Source organism: Pundamilia nyererei, unplaced genomic scaffold (genome assembly GCF_000239375.1).
Source record: "Pundamilia nyererei isolate P.nyererei 1_Seehausen unplaced genomic scaffold, PunNye1.0 scaffold00012, whole genome shotgun sequence".
NCBI classification, from domain to species: domain Eukaryota; kingdom Metazoa; phylum Chordata; class Actinopteri; order Cichliformes; family Cichlidae; genus Pundamilia; species Pundamilia nyererei.
The window spans coordinates 5964062-5983622 of record NW_005187413.1 but is presented as its reverse complement, the minus strand read 5'-3'; the positions used below and the strand labels follow the sequence as shown (position 1 = coordinate 5983622).

General features: G+C 38.7%; 1 protein-coding gene across 2 annotated transcripts in view; it reads left to right on the top strand.

The window, feature by feature from the left end:
* Positions 1–5881: 5881 nt before the first annotated feature.
* atp2b2 (ATPase plasma membrane Ca2+ transporting 2) overlaps positions 5882–19561 on the top strand; it is a 92198-nt gene continuing 78518 nt past the window's right edge. For both annotated transcript variants that reach the window (XM_005724667.1, XM_005724668.1), the window contains exon 1: positions 5882–6107. The gene's annotated coding sequence lies outside the window, so the exon portion shown is untranslated. The remainder of the gene's footprint in view (positions 6108–19561) is intronic.

Below are 19561 nucleotides of genomic sequence, written 5' to 3'. Positions count from 1 at the left end.
GGAGTTGTAAAGGAATAAAAAGAGCAAGGTTGTTTAGATTAATAGCTTTGGACATCCAGCTTTTCTCATCTGTACGCCGCCCAGCTAAACAGGCTTCTGGACCAGACTGCTTTGTTGGGTTATCACTGGAACAATGTTTCTGCTTTTAAAGCTTTGCATCCAGGGGGTAGCAAATCAGAGACAGGTGATGGGTTCTGCCAGCAGGACTGGGCTCAAAATAGACTTCTTCCTAACAAATACCCTAACTGTATATGGTGGCATAGCTTCTTTAAACAAGCGGCTCATTTTGTAAAGTGACAAGTCCAGAAAATAAAATCTTCTCCTTTTACATTGTTCTTTTTGATATAGATTACTAATTAGCAAAGGAAGAAAAGAAGATTAATTTGAATTTTAAAGACACATGTAAATAGACAGCTGGTGTATGCAATCCCAACCTCGGTGAGCCGAGAGGACATTTTCCCCTGCTTTTTGTAGAAATTGCAGTTACGAATGTCGACAGTGAGTATTGCACCCACATCGACGCTCTTAGCAACACTCTCTGTAACCTTCTTAAACTTCTGTGTTTACATTTGTTAGGCGTTACAAATGAACAGTTAAATCATTCATTCAACATAGTCACAAATCGCCACAAAGCCAAAATGTCGGAGCACTTTCTGCATCTTAAACTGTGATGCGATTCAACAAAGGACACTGTATTCTATTGAATTCGGTATGCAATACTCACAGTATAACCTGTGTCCTTGCTAAAATGACTCAGCAAATGTAGTGTGAAATATCACAGAATGCCAGCATTGAATAACAGGTTATTTCATCTGATTGATGCAGTGCTAGCCAGATAACACCAGAAATTAATGTACTGTGAATATTTTTTCACCCTTTTTATGCTGGACATGCTACTGTAAGTATAATGGTGTTCTCATCTGTTCCAATACTGCCTTGTATTATTAAAGTGGAAATGTGTATTTCCATGTGGAAATTTTCCCTCGGAGTCATACAGTAGAGCCCATCTTTACTATTTTTACTCCCTGGCTTTTAACTCTGTGGGTAACTGACATTTTTATTGTTTTTTAACTTTATTGCTATGTTTGGTTTTATTATTATGTGCATATTAGTATTGAAAAACACTTTGGTCTACCAGGTGTGTTGTTAAGGTGCTATATAAATAAATAAATGATGATGATGATCTTTGTTTCTCAGTTGACCCTTGGGAAAGAATAGGATTAGCAAAAAACATGGAAAGAGGTGTTCCCGCACAGGACACATTTTTTGTTCCGTGTCTTCACATGACAGCACGCATAGAAAGACAATTTCTAAATTCATCTTGATGGCTAACTTCCTGTATTTGACACCAAGGATACAGCCTAAATTGGAAGAGCTACAGTGAGTGTTTGCTGATATTTTATGTACTGCTTGCATGATCTGTCATTGTGTAATATCTTCTTGTCCTCTGTCTCTCCTTGCCTTTGGGTTTTGTATGCATGAAGCTTAGCTAAAGACAATTCAACCGAGTTCACCCCAAGAGTTAGACAATGTCTCCCTGTCCGCTGGCTCTGTTCGTTGGAATGAGTACGTGGATGTTAGGTGTCTTGAGTTTTTGTGTGACTATCAGGGTTGTATATGTGTGTTTCTATTAGTCTTAAGGCTTATAGCTGTCCTTAGGGAACTGGAATACGTTCAAAATTACTCCCGGAAAAGGACCTATAGTAGATAAAAGTGAAGAAGAACTGGAAAAGAAGAAATAAGACAGGAAAATTGGATAGTATTGACTTCTATGCCGATTAGGAATTGGGAGTCATAGTATTAAAGAGTATTAAAAAGCTGGAAGCTTTGCTTAACAAAATGTAGACTGAAAAATCTGTTTCTCCTAGCAATATTTATCAATATACAATACTGTACACTGTACATCCCTAGGCTTTCTGAAGGTCTGTTTTTGTTTACCCACTTAAGATTGACCTATGAATCATTCAAACATAGAAAAAGGCAGCTACAGAAGTCTTGAGCCACGATATGTGCGATTGTGGCTCAAGACTTGGGAGTTTACCTTGTAATCGGAAGGTTCGAGCCCCGGCTTGGACAGTCTCGGTCGTTGTGTCCTTGGGCACGACACTTCACCCGTTGCCTCTTGGTGATGGTCAGAGGGCCCGGTGGCACCAGTGTTCGGGCAGCCTCGCCTCTGTCAGTGCGCCCCAGGGCAGCTGTGGCTACATGTAGCTTGCCATCACCAGTGTGTGAATGTGTGCATGAATGGGTGGATGACTGAATGTGTAAAGTGCTTTGGGGTTCCTAGGGACTAGTAAAGCGCTATACAAATACAGGCCATTTACCATTTGTTTACCATATGAACCACTATTGTCTCTACACATAACAGACAACTTAGCAATTGACCAGTTTTGAATTGCACAATGCTACTGCCTGTCACAACAATATATAATTTTTTCCAATTTCTTTAGCCGAATCTTTGAAGAATGCAAAGATGACACAGTTTGACAGGCATAAAATAGCATTTTTGCGTGGTAATTGCAAAGTAATTCCCAAGGAGCTTTTAGCCCAAAACTTGTCATATTGTTGTATTGTGTGCAGTGTGTCCTTAAAAAATTTGAGGAAACTGGACAAGAGGAGGAGAGGAGACAGTAACAGGAACCCAAGTCTTTAAGAAAAAATCTGACACAGGACATGAGAGATGCATGTGGCCTTTCAGTTGATCCATATACTGCTCACTGAAGCCTCATCCAAAATGGACTCAGTGGAAGGATGGCTGTCAACAACAATAATGAGATATGCTAGATGACACGAGAATTAGACTGAAAATCAGCAGAAACAGGGCTTATGGAGGGATGAATCCAAGTTTGACATTTTTGGCTGAAATCATTGTTAGTTATGCTTGGTGAAGGTCAGGATAACAGTCACCTGTGAAACACAATGGAGGCTCTGTCATAGTTTGGAACTGCATTTCAACATTAATGAAATTATGAACATGTAACAAATACGGTCATATTTTCATCTTCAATGCAATACCATCTGGCAAGCATCTGATTAGTAGCAACTTACCTGGATAGAAAAACAAACAACGAGGCACTCAGTCATGGACTGACCTCCCCAGAGCCCAGACCTTAATATTACTGAAGCAGTAGAAAAGAACAGAAGGCCCTTGAATGTCCTCCAAGAAACCCAGAGAACTATTCCTGAAGACTCTTTAACGAAACTACAAGAAAACTTGTCTAACAGAGTTTAGGCTATGTTGAAGAATAAAGGTGGCCATACCAAATATTGACATTCAGCCAGACTTTGTTTTAAATATTGTGTACTGTATTTTCATGTATGTTTGCACTTTTTTTTAATAAACTACTTGACCTATTTCCCATTCCCCAGAAAAATATTAAGAAATGGAAGGTGTCTCAAGATTTTTGCACAGCACAGTTGTAGACCAGCTGAAGTTTCACTTTTGCTAACTGTTTAAATTTAAAGGAAATACAGACATGCAGCATGTGGGAAACGTATTAGATAAGAGTTGGGGATGCATAATGGTGACCTCTCATTGAGAGAGGTTAGAAACCTTTGGGAGTCATCTCATTAACTGCAAGCATGTGTGCCTGCCCATAGATAGACACAGCCCTGGTCTAATTTTACTCCAGCACTCAGGAGATACTCTGAGGCTTCCGCAATTAATAAGTCTAATGGTTATTGGCAGGAGCTAGAAACCACTATATGGGATGTCTGATTGACCTGAGGTAAACATGACACTTTACGGGTTAACAAATCCCTAAACTGGAAGGAAATGGAGCTTTTACTGATGGAATATAAGGTGCCATTTATAGAAAATCACAGAGAGTATTATACTAATGCGCCTTATAGTCTACTTGCATGGTTGTGATTTAATTAAGACCTATGGCACAAATTTTTCTTAAGCTAAATACACCTGGGTTTTCTCTGGTGCAAAGGCAAGCCTGCAGCATTTTTTTTTTAAATTTAACTACCCTGCAGTGTTTGACGGAGCTAAAGCTGACTTTCATGTTAATGAGACAAGTGATAGTTTCATTTGAAAAGTACAGCATCTTACTTTTTAGCAAGTGCTTTAGGATCTCTTCACTCATAAAGGCAAGCAGAAAAATCAGACAAGGAAAATGATGATTTGCCACGATTCTTCCAGGTGGCAGAAACTATTGATGGTTTGTTGGACGGATATTAGCTGTACAGGACTGTCACCTTCAGCTCTGATTGGCTGTGACGCTACTGTGCTCTTTCTCCCAGGTTTTGGTGCACTGCAGCCCTGAAGTCTTGTAGACGTGCTGCATTGATATTCAGGGCCTGTTTCTGATCCCCATCACTGCTCTCATTCTCTCTCTCACCATACTTCACCATAAGCTTCTTAACTAAACTAAGTCACTATACAGGAAATAATGTTATAAAATGTGGTGAAAAGTTATCCAGTCACTACAGTACTATATGGATCCATTCTAGGTTTTCTGTTCTGTTCTGTTCTATTCTAGTCATGATCCCGACTTTTGCAAAGATAATTCTTTTCACATTATCTGCTTTGTGTTTGTTACCTGCCAGAAACGTCTCTTCACTTCAGACACATCTGCTTCTTACTTCCCTGCAGTTACTTCCCGTTCACCCATTCACTCCCCACCACACAGGACGTTCTCGTACTCTGTCATTTCGAAGGATGTTTCATTTCTTAAGGATGAAAAAATGTAATTAAAAGCATCTCATTTTCAAAACCAACTCAAACATTCGGTGTCATTATTCCCAAACAAACAAGCAAAAAAATTTTTTTCTCTGTCAGTCATTCTGTTGTAGGTATTACTGCTGTATTTGGAATCACTGTCTTGTTGCATGATTCAGTTTCAGTTAGGTTTTAGCTGTCAGAAAGATGGTTTCACATTTATCTCTACAATGCTTTGGTATACAGAGTCGTTCACCTTACAGTCACTGAGTTGTGACAATGTAATGTACACGTTGAGCAAGAGACAGGAATATAGGCATTGGTAAAGCAGAGTGTGTGTGTGTGTGTGTGTGTGTGTGGGGGGGGGTGATGAAGACATACTAAAGAGTGTGAGGTTGTACCCTCTCTTCCTCCTCCTCTCTCCCTGCAAGCTGTGATAGGATAAGATCTGGGATACATGAGTGACAGTGTCATGAAACTGTTGCTGTTACCTTCTTCTGGAACGCCTGGCTTACTCAAAGGTCTTGTGTCCTGCAGCTATAATGTCCACTGGGGTGAGCTGTATCCAGGTCTGTGGGTCTTATATGGGAATCCCGATCTGCAGAATGCAAGAATGACGCATGCCCTTGAAAGTTATCCCTCCTCTCCATTTTTATTCACATACTGGCTTCTTCTTTACATCTACAGCTTTTTATCGCGTTTCTGTCTTCAAGGCATTTCAAATTTTGTCCAATCACCTTCTAATTTCTAAATTCTTTGCCTTTCCTTTTTCACTTTGCCCCCCCCCCCTTTCTTTTGTACATCGTTTATTTATTCACTGTACGTCCCACCAGCCCACCCCTCCTCTTTTTTTTTTCTTTCCTATCTCTCTTCCTTCTTCTGATATTTCTAAAAACTAGGTTGCATGCATGTCTACACTGGACCTGCTGTTCTGTTCTCGGGGCAAAATGTCAATGAGAGGGAGTAAGAGACCCACAGGGATGTAGAGAACAGGATTCACCATCATATCCTCTCCTTCCTGTCTTTTATCCTCTCTATTCTTATCAATCCAGTTATCGGTCTTTCTGTCTATTTATCTTGAGTGATCCAGTCAGATAGTGGAAGATCTGCTATGCAGCACTGTCCACACACACACACTTTCTCTCTCACGCACACACACAAACACACACACGCACGCACACATACATATGCCCACCCCTGCTGCCTGCCGACATGGTACAGGCTGTGCATTGAGACAGCCCCAGCTGAGGCAGTAGCAGTGAGAGTGCAGCTTAGCGAGTCTCCACACACACATGCACACCTACACTCACACACACATGCACGCACACATATCGCACGTCGCTGTTGTGCCTAGTCCCCTGCTGCATGTGCCGTTGCAGTATCGTTTTTAGGTGGGATGGTTTTCACGTCACGGTGACGGTGCTTTTAACCTTTCTGCCATGTAAGTATGCGTTGCTCATGTATGAAAATGTAAATTAATCAGCACTTTTGTTTCGGGTATTTTTGTGTGTGTTTGCTGGTTCGATCATTTGCTTTTGATTCTGTTAAATAAATCAGCTGCATGTGAAGACACTGAATTGTACACATTGTTCCATGTGTGTCTCTGGTTTGTGACAAAGAGGACAAAGATAATAATGTAACCCTGTACTGTTATCCAAAATGGTCTAGGAGCAGGTGGTCTGTGAGAGAGGGAGAGGAGAGATGAGGAGATCTGTTAGAGCTGTCTGCACGATCCATCAACACGTGCATAATATATGCAGCGGTGACATTTTTTAAATATGCAGATATGTTGTACAAGTTCTGCCGGTCAATGCTGTGTGTTGGTCTTTGACTTTCAGGTGAAATCAAATGCCCTTGTCTGCAGTTTCTGTATATAAAGATGTTTTATTGCACACCTCTTCTCTCTCTCAGGCCATCTGTTGGCAGAATAAACTCTGCAGTTTCTCTTCTCTGTCATACTTACTGACTGGTTCTGGCATGGCAGCAGGTTTCACTGCTGTAGCTGATCATGTGTTTGCTGTCATTACTGCATTAGCCAACTGACTATTTGGCATGGCCACTGAATTAATTGGGAACATTATCACTTCTCCTCCTTACTCTGTTGGCTGTCAGTTTTTCTTGTCTTGCTGGCTGGGTCTGTGGCACATTCCAATCAGTGGTCAGTGAATTGGTAATTGCATTGGCTGGTTAGTTGATTGGATTTTTGCTTGTCTGATCAACTGACTGGACTGATCATCTCTGCAACTGACTGACAGGGTCAATAGCTTTTCGTCTGGTTGGCTAACCAGAATCGGACACTTTGGTTCACATGTAGTCAGTGTGACAGTTGTAAAAAAAGTCAGCCATTTGCATAGCCACCAAGTTATTCATGCATTCATTCATACAGTCAGTCAGCAAGTCTGCCGTCCAATCATTCAGCTGTACTCTAAGATAGGCTGTCATAGGAAATTGATCGTGCCTCTATTAGGGCTGCGATGACTGTGTGACCTCAACCATCATCTCCACTGCACCAAGACAGCCGGGCAACTCAAATGAGTGTCCCCATTTTATTGCCGTGTTCTTGCTTTTTCCCCTCTTCATGTTTTGCTTGCTTTTTATGTTCAGATAATAAGACATAGATGATAAAAGTGCAAATGTGTGCATAAAAATTAAAAATGGAATACTTTGGAGGCAAAAAGAAGAAAAAAGGTAACATATTCATGAGAATTTAAAAATGTTGTGCCACATTGTGTATCTGTTTAGAGTAAACCTTGTGAATTCAATGTAATTACTTTAACCAAGTTTGTAACTCGCAAAAAAGCCCAAATAGCAATTTCCATAGCCACTTGTTCCCCAGGATGGAAGAGTCCCTACAAATTAATACATTTTTTGTGTATAATGACCTTTAACCTGTGAAGAAATATTTATACACTAATAGTAATGGTAAATGGCCTGTATTTGTATAGCGCTTTTACTAGTCCCACCTAGGGACCCCAAAGCGCTTTACACACCCAGTCATCCACCCATTCACACACACTGGTGGAGGCAGCTACAGTTGTAGCCACAGCTGCCCTGGGGCAGACTGACAGTAGCGAGGCTGCCATATCGCGCCATCGGCCCTTCTGGCCAACACCAGTAGGCGGTAGGTGAAGTGTCTTGAGACTGTCCGAGCCAGGGCTTGAACCAGCAACCTTCCGAGTTACCTTACAAGGCGAACTCCCAACTCTTGAGCCACGATCGCCCATAATAGTGGTGGTCTTTCCTGGATGATTGTCCCTCCCTGCATCTATGGAGGTTCACTGAATTATGAGTATGAGTATTATGATACGATTCCCTTATATGACCTTCACAGTCATATCATAAATGGTGCTCTCCACCCTCGTTGAAAAAAAGAGTACCATCCTTCCAAAAGATTTTCAGAGAGCTGGACAATCATTTCCAAGGCACATTGGATGAGTTTAGACTGCATGTGGCAAGACTTTTTGTCATTTAGTTTCTTGCCTGTCTGTAAATATAAATTATTTTGTCATTGTATGATTTATTTATCACTAGGAAGGATAACTAATTACAGTCAATGCATATCACCTACAGATACAATCCATATGTTGCTCTGCTTTCTTATACACTTCTGTAGCTGAGAGTGGTGCATGCACCTCATTATTTTTGCTGTGTCATCATCACGTCTTAGGATCTTACAGCTTAAAGACAAATAAAAATGGTAAGCAAGGCTAACCCTTAACCCTATTTTACCTTAAAAAAGAACTAATCTGTAATGTAATGTGATCAATTCTTGCCTTAAATGACAAATGGAAAGAAGAAAAAGAGGAGACTGAGACGTATAAATATAGGATTTGGCTGAAAGGGACAAGGCTGCCATTGAGCCAGTTTAAATTCAATTCTTACTCCTACTTCAGCCAAACAATATCATGTCTGGAGTAAATGCAGCAACGAAGGCAGGAACAAGAATAAAAGGTGGAGAGGTAAGATGAAACTGAATGAAAGAAGGAACATTGCAATCCAATGAGGTGGCCATCATTTTCTAGGGTTAGTGAGTATTGATATACAGTTGTGTGTGGATTGTACAGGTTAGTGGAAGTTTAAGATCTGTAATTTAAAAACCAAAATGAAACCAAAGAAAAACTTGGCTTAAAATCTCTACGTGTGATTTAATGTAATTTCCATGGACTAATGATTTATTGTGCTTTATGTGCAGTTTAGAAACATTAAGTATATTAAGTAACTTATATATTTTATATATTAAGCTGAGTTCCTTAAATAGAAAAGGTATTCTGTTAAGGACAAATTCATATCAGGTACCATATCCATGCCAACTTTATTTATAAATCACTTTAAACAGCCTCGCAGGTAGAAGTGCTGCAGGTGATGGAATAAAAGTTTGAGCACTTTTGTTGTTGATGGTTTTTGTTTCCTCCAGTCATGAAATCTTTCAAATTTTTGAAAGAAAAATATTTTGGCTGGTGAGACAGTGTGAAAAAAATGCACCTCTGATAACAAGTGTTCATAAGATGGGTTGAAAGCCTGGGTGTGAAGCAATTGAAGACAGCCACTTGACATTGACACCCACTTGCTTTGAGTGTAGTGACACATTAGAGAGTCCAGTGTTTTTTCTTTCCAAATTTTTCTCAGGTGAAAATACTTTTAGTTTTCCTACTGTGTGAAAATCTGACAGCACAAAGTGGGTTTGTACATAGGTGTATGACACAATGACTAATAATTTTTCCTCCATGTCTATTCCTGTCTTGTAAGCGATCATATTTTTGGTGTCTTGCCTGCTGATTGTTTGAAATCACTTTTTATAGTGTCCTGGTGATTCGGGACGTGTTTGACATGGTGAGCTGTGAGCTAGTAGTTGATGTTATTTTCTCGGCTTTCCTTTGTGTAAGTGTATAATCTGAATTGATTCCATAAATTGTTGATTCCATAAATTAAAGTTGAAATGAGATATAGATAGCCGTGTGTTGAGGACTAGAAGCACGCGTAGCTGTTTGATAATGGGACAGCAAAGGCTGAAACGTTCAGATCTTGCATCTAGGAGCTTGTGCCAATACAGCAGTGTAACACGTGACATTTGTTGGATGTGGTATTCTCTTGAAGTGAAATTGTTTGCATTGCTTCTGATAGTATTTTTTCATCTACTTTGCTTTCTTCGCTGCTAAGAATTATTATGAGGAGAAAGGAATAGTGACGTGATAAACCCAATAAAATATCATATGATCAGCAGCTCATGCTTGATGAAACATTGGTGCCACACTTGCTAACACTAACACATACATGTAGTGTTAGCAAGCTTTTTATAAGGTCTTGGCTATTGCTTTACTGGTTACTACTACTGGTTAAAAAGACCAACTTCATTCATCATGAATTGATCATTGCAGCATGATAAATGGATGCTTTTTCTATTTTTTTCTATGTATTTGATATTTCTGAGAGAAGGTAATGAATATTTGTAATTATAATTAGGATATTTGGATTATCGCATAGAACGTGTTGAATTTGTTTATTGATGATGTGTTTTTATGTGTATTTCTATTTATTTAACTGCAGATGGAAACTAAATGTGGTGAAGTGCATCTTTCTATTTAGATGAATGTTTTTTCGTACATTGCCCCTGACAGAAAGAAGAAGAAAAAAAAAGTCTAAAAAAATCAATAGAAAAATCAAATCGAATCCACACCATAGTTTTTAATCAGCAACTCTATTATTTAGACCAGTCAGTCATTTCTAAGATGTTGCAAATCAGAATGTTATTTTAACATCAACATTTTCTGTCGTCCATGAATCATGTCGTTTTTGTAACGGCAGGCTCTGAACACGCTAGCTTAAGTTGATGTTTATCAATTTAGTAACAACAAGAGGTTGGCTGTTACTAAAGGATCTCAGAGTTATGGTTGTATAAGTACCTAATACTTGAATTTAAAGTATGATAAATTAAATTATGTTTTAGATTATTAGTATTATTAGATAAAATTAAATGTAATGCTGTCAAATGTAGGGATGTCGATCCATAAAGTTATATAGGCTAACTACTGTTAAAGTTAAATTAGTTACTACTAATAATAAAAAAATATATCATATTTTGTTTGAATGACTTGAAAATTTTTAATTTCCAGGCAAACTTCAAAGGAAACTGTAGTGCTTCCCTTCTCTCCTCTTCTTTTGTCTACTCTCCTACATCACAGTTCGCTTCCATGTGTTGAATTTAAATAGCCCAATAACTCCCTCATGATTTTTACAGCCTCATCTGGAGCAAGGAGAGGGCCACAGCAGCCTTTTTTCTTTTCGTCTAGCAGTGACCTTGCAGTAGGAAGTTAATATAACATATGTGTGTGTGTGCAGGCATGTTTGTGTCCATGTGTCAGAATGCACAGAATACAGCATATGCATATACATAAGAAGTATGAGGTCTATGATTTTGCTTAATAGACGATAACTATGGGTAAATATACATGAATGAATGTATATATGGCTAATATGTCTAAATTATCAGTACATCCAATTTCCACAGCGGAAAAACAAAAACAAATCAAATTCTGCCTTTCAGTCTTCAGATTGCATCTAATCTTGATACTTAATCAAGATAAGAAAACTATGTGTCACATTATAATGTGCTTATTCAGTTCTAGTTTGAAACATGTGAAACTGAACAGACTGCTGCTGGTGCTAATTCCGGTGATAAATGGGTTCTGGTGGACTAAAATGGCTACCAGTAAAGCTTTTGTAAGCCCGCTCTTTTGTTCTATTAACAGTTAGATAGATGTGCTCTACTGCATGCATACTGCAGCCAGTATTACACAATTTCAGTTCATTCTTATCTTCCCGCAGACAGCTGAATTCAACGTTGTCTCTTTCTCTATTTTTGGACTATTTCTCAGTGAAACCTGGAACATCGGTATGATTCCTTTTATTCTTTTGCCTGAACAGATGATTTCTACACCAGACACAGACAGTGACACAAACATATCACCACACTGAGACATTTTAGCTGTTTTGTAGATGTGCACGGTCTCATCAGGGAGATTGGTTACAGAACCAATTTGTCACATGCATTTGTCAAACTCCGCCTAATGTAAGATCCTAACAGACTCTAGTCCGTCTCCAGGAAGATTCCAGCATTATATAATGAACCACTGGTGGGCAGAGAAGCACGCAGGCACAAGGAGGTGATCCGACAAAGGAGAAGTTTAAAGAGAGCACAGGCAGACAGATGGGATGGTTTATTTAAATCCAAGTGGGGAACAAGACAGGAAAAAATTAGAATAGCTATATTCTGATATTTAGAAGTAGACATAAAAACATAATACCTGTGAACTGATTTGATGTCACACAAGAATTTCTTTTTGTTTTCATGACTGTCTACCTGAAATGACTATGCACACACACACACGCACGCACGCACGCACGCACACACACACACACACACACACACACACACAAAGATGTGCATAAGTGTGCATATGTCATCTGACAGGTATAAGTAATTCTAGCCACAAGTTTCTTTGTGACCAGTATTTAAAGCAGACCAGGCTTGTATAAAATGAATAAATGGATGACACAGCTGGCACTAATTAGCTTTCAGCTGGAGGATTAACAGCTTTATTTGCTTGTTTTCTGACCTGTATGTGATCATCAGTTGTACCGCACTGATTTTTTTTTAGACGTTTAAATCTTGCAACGTTAAGTCCAAATGGTGACAGGCTACAGCGTGTGTTTGGATTAGATGCTGACGAGTGCTTGCATTAGATGTTGTGCTTCCACCACACACAACACTTTGTTTTTTTTGTGTATGACTTAGACGATGATGAACGAGGTCTAGCAGTCTGCGATCCTTTTAATCCTATGCAGGCTTCCCATGTTGGACTTGTTAAAGTTAAATGTGACACCCAGTGTTTACAGCAATGTTAATATTCTAAAGCTACTTTTGGCTGCTCCCTTATTTACAAGGGTCACCACACACTCTAAAAAGGAATTCAGAGGCTTAGTAAATATCACTATAAATATAAGTTAGATGAGCCTGAGATAAAATCTATGAATATCCTTATAGTAATTATCTGAGTTTGATAAGTTGAAATAAATGTCTAAAATGTTAAATTATATTTTTTGTTAAATTAAGGTATTCATTTACATCTCAGGCAAAAAATTCAGTATGTGGTTCACAGAATACCTTCTCTGCATGTACTTAATATTTTTGTTTAAAATTGAATCAAAATATTTGAGAAATAGGTGTCTATACTCATCAGTATCTTGTACTAAAATCATTAATTATTCAAATCAATATTATTTATTGTCAGCAACTACAACTGAAAAGTGTAATTAAAACATGATAACGTAGAGTAATTGAGTACCATGAGCTTTTTTCATTGTTTTGTTCATTTTGTTTTTTAAATAATCTGAGCTTTTGTGTTTGCTCTCTTGGAAAAATGTTTAACATGTGGTCATTTTTCATACATGTATTATGAAAAACACAACTACATATTAGTTTGTTTGGTTTTTTAGACTTAGACTACCAGTGAAATACAATACCATTCATATTTGAATGTTAGAGGGCGGTCGTGGCTCAAGAGTTGGCAGTTTGTCTTGTAATCGGAAGGTTGCCGGTTTGAGCCCCAACACCGATAGTCTCATTGCCTACTGGTGGTGGTCAGAGGGCCCAGTGTCTGGCAGCCTCGCCTCTGTCACTGCGCCCCAGGGCAGCTGTGGCTGCAATGTAGCTTGCCATCACCAGTGTGTGAATGTGTGTGTGAATTACTGAATGATTCACACACACATTCAGGATGACTGAATGTAGTGTAAAGTGCTTTGGGGTCCATAGGGAGTAAGTAAAGCGCTATACAAATACAGGCCATTTACCATTTTTTATATTAGGTACAATTTTAATTACGTTCAGTTTACAAGTTTACAATATTAAGTAAATGGAACAAAATTTTGGATTAACTGACCATCTATATTTCAGTTACATTAACCAAGCAAGTCAGTGTTATTTACTCAATTTTTTCATTTTTGTGTAACAACTACAATTATTTATTTCAACTTAATATGTTTAAGCTTTAGTCATTCAATTGATCAAGTATATTGAACAGATTTGACTGGTTTTGAATCTACTCAATATTTATACGTGTAAAAGTGTTGCCTCAAAAATTCAGTTTTAGTTTTTAGAGTGCAGTGGGTACCTCCACATGTTTGATTTGTCAGATTTTTAATTCTTACGGAAGCTTGTTTCTGCCACTGAAAAAAAAAAATCTTGAATATTATGTCAAAAGTAGGGCTTAATAACTCAAAATTTGAAGATATCTTCTTAATTTCAAGCCATTTTCTCAGAAGTCTGAGTTAAGAAGTTGAAATTTTGATACTGGATTTGAAATTTTCAGCCTGAAATTTTGAGATAGTAATTTGAAATTCTGACTTTGGGATGGCAACAAAGGTATTTTTCAATAGCAGAATCAAGTTTCTCTACCTTCCTGACTAAACACCAAAGGGATTTATCTCTCTTCCTGGCTGGCTCTAATTAAACTGGAGATCTTTGACTTCTGAGCCACAGGGGGGATAACTGGTAGATCACTTGGGTTAAACTGAGTTTTGATACTTAACATTTAGTACTTATATAGTAGTGCTGGTGTAGTGACAAATTAATTTCAGGCTCTATATTAAAGTCATCTCTAAAAATTGCCAGAAACCAGAAGGCTTCGGGCCATTCGTGCGACTTATGTGTGGCTCTGCACATTTCCTTTTCTGTGACATCTACAGATGTGAAAGAATTGCTCGAGCTGTCGTCTCTACTTCCATCATCATATACTGTAGGTAACCTCTTCTGGCAATGAAACAGCATGAACTTTTGACATTTGACATAAACCACTTTTTCTATAAACCATTGCTTACGCGCTAGACTTGGCTTTAGTGGCATTTGTGAAGAACCGACATAAAATTTCACTGTCTGTGCACATGCTCATATGAGTAGTCAGAGCCTTAGGTATATCATTATGTCAGAGATTTATCCCAAAACCAGACCTTACAAGTTGGAATTCACAGTCTCTGCCTCATGAAATCTAAGCTTTGACCATTCATCCTTGAAAATGGTGGTGACTCAAATGCTTTGCAGGCTCTTTCTTGGTTTGAAACCCTCTGCAGCAAGTGCCAGGCTCAGTGTCTTTTCCTATTCACCATACCACGTGTGGACTGGACCATGTGACATAATATGTATGGATTAGTAAAATCCCCATAAGCACATGTGTCATTCACTTGTTTAATGTGATACTTTCCTCGAGGAGTAAACCTGAGTTTGAAATAAAATAAAAGAGACTTCTTGTAGGTTGGACTAGGTTCAGGCAGGTAAGGTTATGATAGCTGGATGTGAGCCTGAAGCTAAAAGGGTGTGAAAGTTGTTATCCATCAGAAAGGTCAAAAGTGAAAAGGTTGACCCCATTACATTTTCTTGGTTCTTTGTGCTCATGTTTTAATTGAGTCTGCCAGGTATTGCCTGCCATACATGTTTCTGGCGATGTTCAGGGAGGCTGTTTAATATTTGAACAATGTACCACAGATATGGGTGAGGCAGTTTAAACTGGCTTTAATTAAGAAACAAAACCTAGAGCCAGATTTATTAAGCAGTGCAAATTGGTGTGATGCTACAGTCTTCAAAAAACACACATGGAAGTGGAATGTTTTGTAGGTGCCCAAATTTATATCCAGGTCATTTTATTAATGACAAGTGCAAGCTAATTAGAGCTGCACAAACTATTAAAATATTGAAAGAAAAATAAATAAAAGTGTATTTATGATGTTGCAGAGCTGCAAACCGCCCCACTGGCTGTTAAAATGAACACATCAGTGTTTTAAGTAATGCATCCCTGGCTTCTTGTATAGGGAAACCATATATTCTCTCTTCCTTGTTAAGCTCTGTTACATTATAAAAGTAGCGTTGCAGACCATAAATATGCAGGGTCAGCTCCAAAGATTTAGGACGAGTCAGTGGAGAGCTACAGTACAGAGCCAAAGCCTTGGCAAAGTGTACACAGCAATCCACCCGTGCCAGTTACATGCCCATTTTGATAACGTCGCCCTCTGTCATTCCAAATAAATCCACACACCTAGTGGTAACTATTGCATATATGATGTTTTGTCACTATTGCATTGTAATGTTTGCAAAATAATAAGATTTGTTTTTGTTTCGATAATAAATAAAAAAGAAAATTTAAATTCCCACCTGAAACCCTTAGTTACAGTTAAATCGGTAGATCCATCCCAACTGTCATAACGTGAAAGGCAAGCTACAACCTAGGCAGGTCACCTATCTATTGCAGCTCTAATACTGAGACAGGCAGTTAACTGTTCGTGCTCACATTCAATCACCAGTTAACCTAACCTAGAGAGAACCCACACAAGCATGCTGAAAACATTTAAACTCCACACGGAAAGGTCGTACGCGTCAGAAGGAACGATTATCCAGGTTGTGCGTATTGGCTAATGGCTATGTGACTGGCTAATGAGATTGACCCCTTGCTAATTTTCAGTTTCAGCATCTCATGGCCTCATGTAACATAAACAACTGAAAAGTTGAGAGAGACTTGAATAAATAAAGTAAGGTAAAGGAGACAGCTGGCTGGAATTGCCCGTAATAAGTAAAGCTAGTAATGAAAAATGTAGTCCTTAAGATTTAAACAGGCTAGTTATAAAGGACACATTAGTTATGAAGGGCGAATTAGAGCTAATTAGAGCAAAATTATTTTTGCACTGGGCTGCGAATGTATTCACTTGAAAGTACAAAAAAGTTATTTGTTGCAAGTCTTCAAATAATGAACCAATGTTATGGAAAAAAATGCTGTACTTAAAAATAACGGGAGAGACTGAGAGTGTCCAGGCAGTATAAGAAGAGCATAAAAGCATGGGCATGGCAAGAGAAAATGTCACATCGCTGTACCTGCCAAAATTGTACGGTGTGCTTCAAAAGAAGAAAAGCAAAAGTAGCAGGTGGAAGTCAGGATGCAAGCAAGAGATGGCATTGCAACAGCGACACACCAGAGATGCAAACTCATGGTCCGTCAGCAAAATATGCCTTATTCTGTCTCACTACTAAACAAGTTAACCAACAAAGGCAGCGAGTATTAGCAAGTCTGAATGGGAGTGCAGGTTGGAGAAAAAGACCTCAGTATACACGTCCTTGTTCAAGATGTGCTTATTCTACAAGGTCTAACAATTCAATGATCAATAGTTTGAAGGTATGACATTGATGTGTTGGTTATTGTAGTGGTGGTGAGGTCAGCAACAATATCTGCTTATCACCTTTTATGTGTTTTTTTTGTGGCCCATTTATCACTCTAGCTGTTGCAGATGTCCTTGATCCCTCTCCTCTTTCCAGATCTATCCTTTTCCTCTTTACCTCTTTGGATTCTTTGCATCACGTATGATTGAGACACTAGTCGTCTTCTAAAAGAATTATTTTTCTTGTATAGCTAAAAGATGCCTTTCATGAGAGCTTCACTATTTGGTGCAAATGTTTGCATTACTCACTGCCTTGTCCTCGGTCCTTTAGCCCAGTCGTTTTACAGCTATAGCATATTATCATCAGGTCTCACCTATTTGCTTCTTAATCTTAGTCTGGAGTGACACATAGCAACCCCTGCAGCCATTGGCATTGTCTGGCCAACTGACTGTCTTCAAAAGCCCCTCATCAGCTACCCCTAGCACACAACCACAAACAGAGTTAGGTCCATAAATACTTGGGCAATGGTCAGTGGATTTAAAATCAAGATGTGATTGAACTGCACACTTAGCAATTTAGAAAATGCATGTGATACAACGCCTTTTTCTTATATTTTTATAGACATTTCTCAGTTGTAAAAAAATAATTGGTTGGACTAGCATCATTTACAAGGTAAGGATTGTTTGTTTTTAATACGTGGGTGAAAATTCTTTGCAGTCATCCTTTTGCAGACTGCCTGAATTTTAGAGCAAATCACCAAATGCTGTTTCCTCCCCTTAGAGGCTTTGCGAGGTCTTTAGTGCAGCTGCATTCAGTTGCTTGTTTACAGATCACAGTATAGCCTAGAGTATAGCTATGTACACTTCAGAAGTCATCCATGTAATTCTAACAGTAATCACGTTACCACCAAAGACCAGTGACCTGTTTCTACTGGCAGCCATACATGCCCATGCCATAGCATTGGCCCCACCATTTTTGACAGATGATGTGATATGGTTGAGATCATAATCTGTCTCTCTTTCCATCATTTTGATGCCGGTTCATCTTGGTTTAATCTCTCCTAAGATTGTTTTTATTTATTTTTTGCTTCCAGATCTGTTCGACTCTGGCCTTCCTGTTTTCAAGCGTAACAGCTCTCTGTATTTCCACTGATGAAGGCGTCTCTTAATTGTAGATTTTGACACTGATACACTTAGCTCTTCAAGTGTTCTGGGCTTGGTTAGAGTTTGTAGTTGCTTTTCTCAACCATAGAAATAATTTTGTCATCTTCTCTTTAACTGACTTTTGTGGGCTTTCAGGCCTTTTGGAGCTAATGAGCAAGCCAGTGCTTTGCTTCTTTTTAAAAAATTAACCAGACTGTTGATTTGGCCAGTCCTAAAATTTTTAACTGTCTAAGAGGGTTTATTTTAAGCCTAATTATAGCTTCGAGATCTCCAGTTAAAAAATATGAAATGCAAGTTTAATACTTGGAATTATCTCCTGATTTTTTGTCTGCTTAATGTCTCATGAAATATTGAGTGATCATGCCTCACCTGGCCACGAAACTGCTTGTCAGTCAATTCTAGTGTTACTTTTGTGCCTCTGAAAATAGTAGACTCTTTTAAAATAAAGCTTTAAATCTGTACTTCAATCACATCTTGATTGTTTGATCTAAAATCAGCTGCAGTGGTGTACAAAGCCAAAATGATACTACCAAGTACTCATGGACTAACTGAACAAGTACATATTCACATGGGTATTTGTTGCTCTTCCTCTTCCTGTGATACCTTTCTTGCTTTCTTTATCTTCTTTTTAGCTTGACATGGGTTGGATCTGCAGTCGTTATCGAGCTCCTGCATTGGTTAGTGAAGAAAAAATGTGTTTATTTTTCGTCAGGCTCTGTCTGCACATAGTTAGCGTGACAGCTGGTTTCAACCCAATTAGAGAGCACTGATGGTGGCTGAAAGAAGAATCTCTGTGTGGTTGTTATATAACAATTCACCTCTGAGACAATGTCAGTTAATGTGTCTTTCTCTCTGTCTGGTTGTGTGTTTGTGTGTGTATGTGTGTGTATGTGTTCCACAGCAGCTGCTACCTAATGCACCATGTATTTGGGGATTCCCTGAACATTGTGCCACTGCTTATGCTGCTTATTATTTTCTTACCCCCGTTTTATGAGACAAACTGCCTTTTTTAATTGCAGAAACTGGCAGTCTTTTGCAGGTTATGCATTATGATGCTGTTTTAGTGATGGAGTTTATTGAACTTATCATACATCACTGTTTATAAGTCTTTGCATTGTAACTCAACCCCACTCAAACTACATGCAATAAATGGTACATTTGCGAAGCTTGTATTATATTTTTTTGAGACTTTGGTAGTATGCTGTTCATTTTTTCCTTTCTGTAATTTGTAGTGTTATTTTTGTCCCGCCTGCATGAACGCCTAAAAAAAAAGAGTGTTTTTAACATTTAATACATTTAAAGCATGATGTCATTTCACGAACTTGTGAGCATTTGTAAAACTGAAATTATGATGTGACATCTGTGAACTGGCAAAGGTGCAGAACAGCTCTTACTAAAGTCTTCTGCACTATTTTATGTCACAGGCAGGGGGGGCTGTATGCCAGCTATGCTGGTGGCAATGTTGCAGTGGGCACAGCTCATACCTCAGCTCTACCTCACTGTGCTCAAGGACATTTTGAGAGGCACAGAGAATGCACA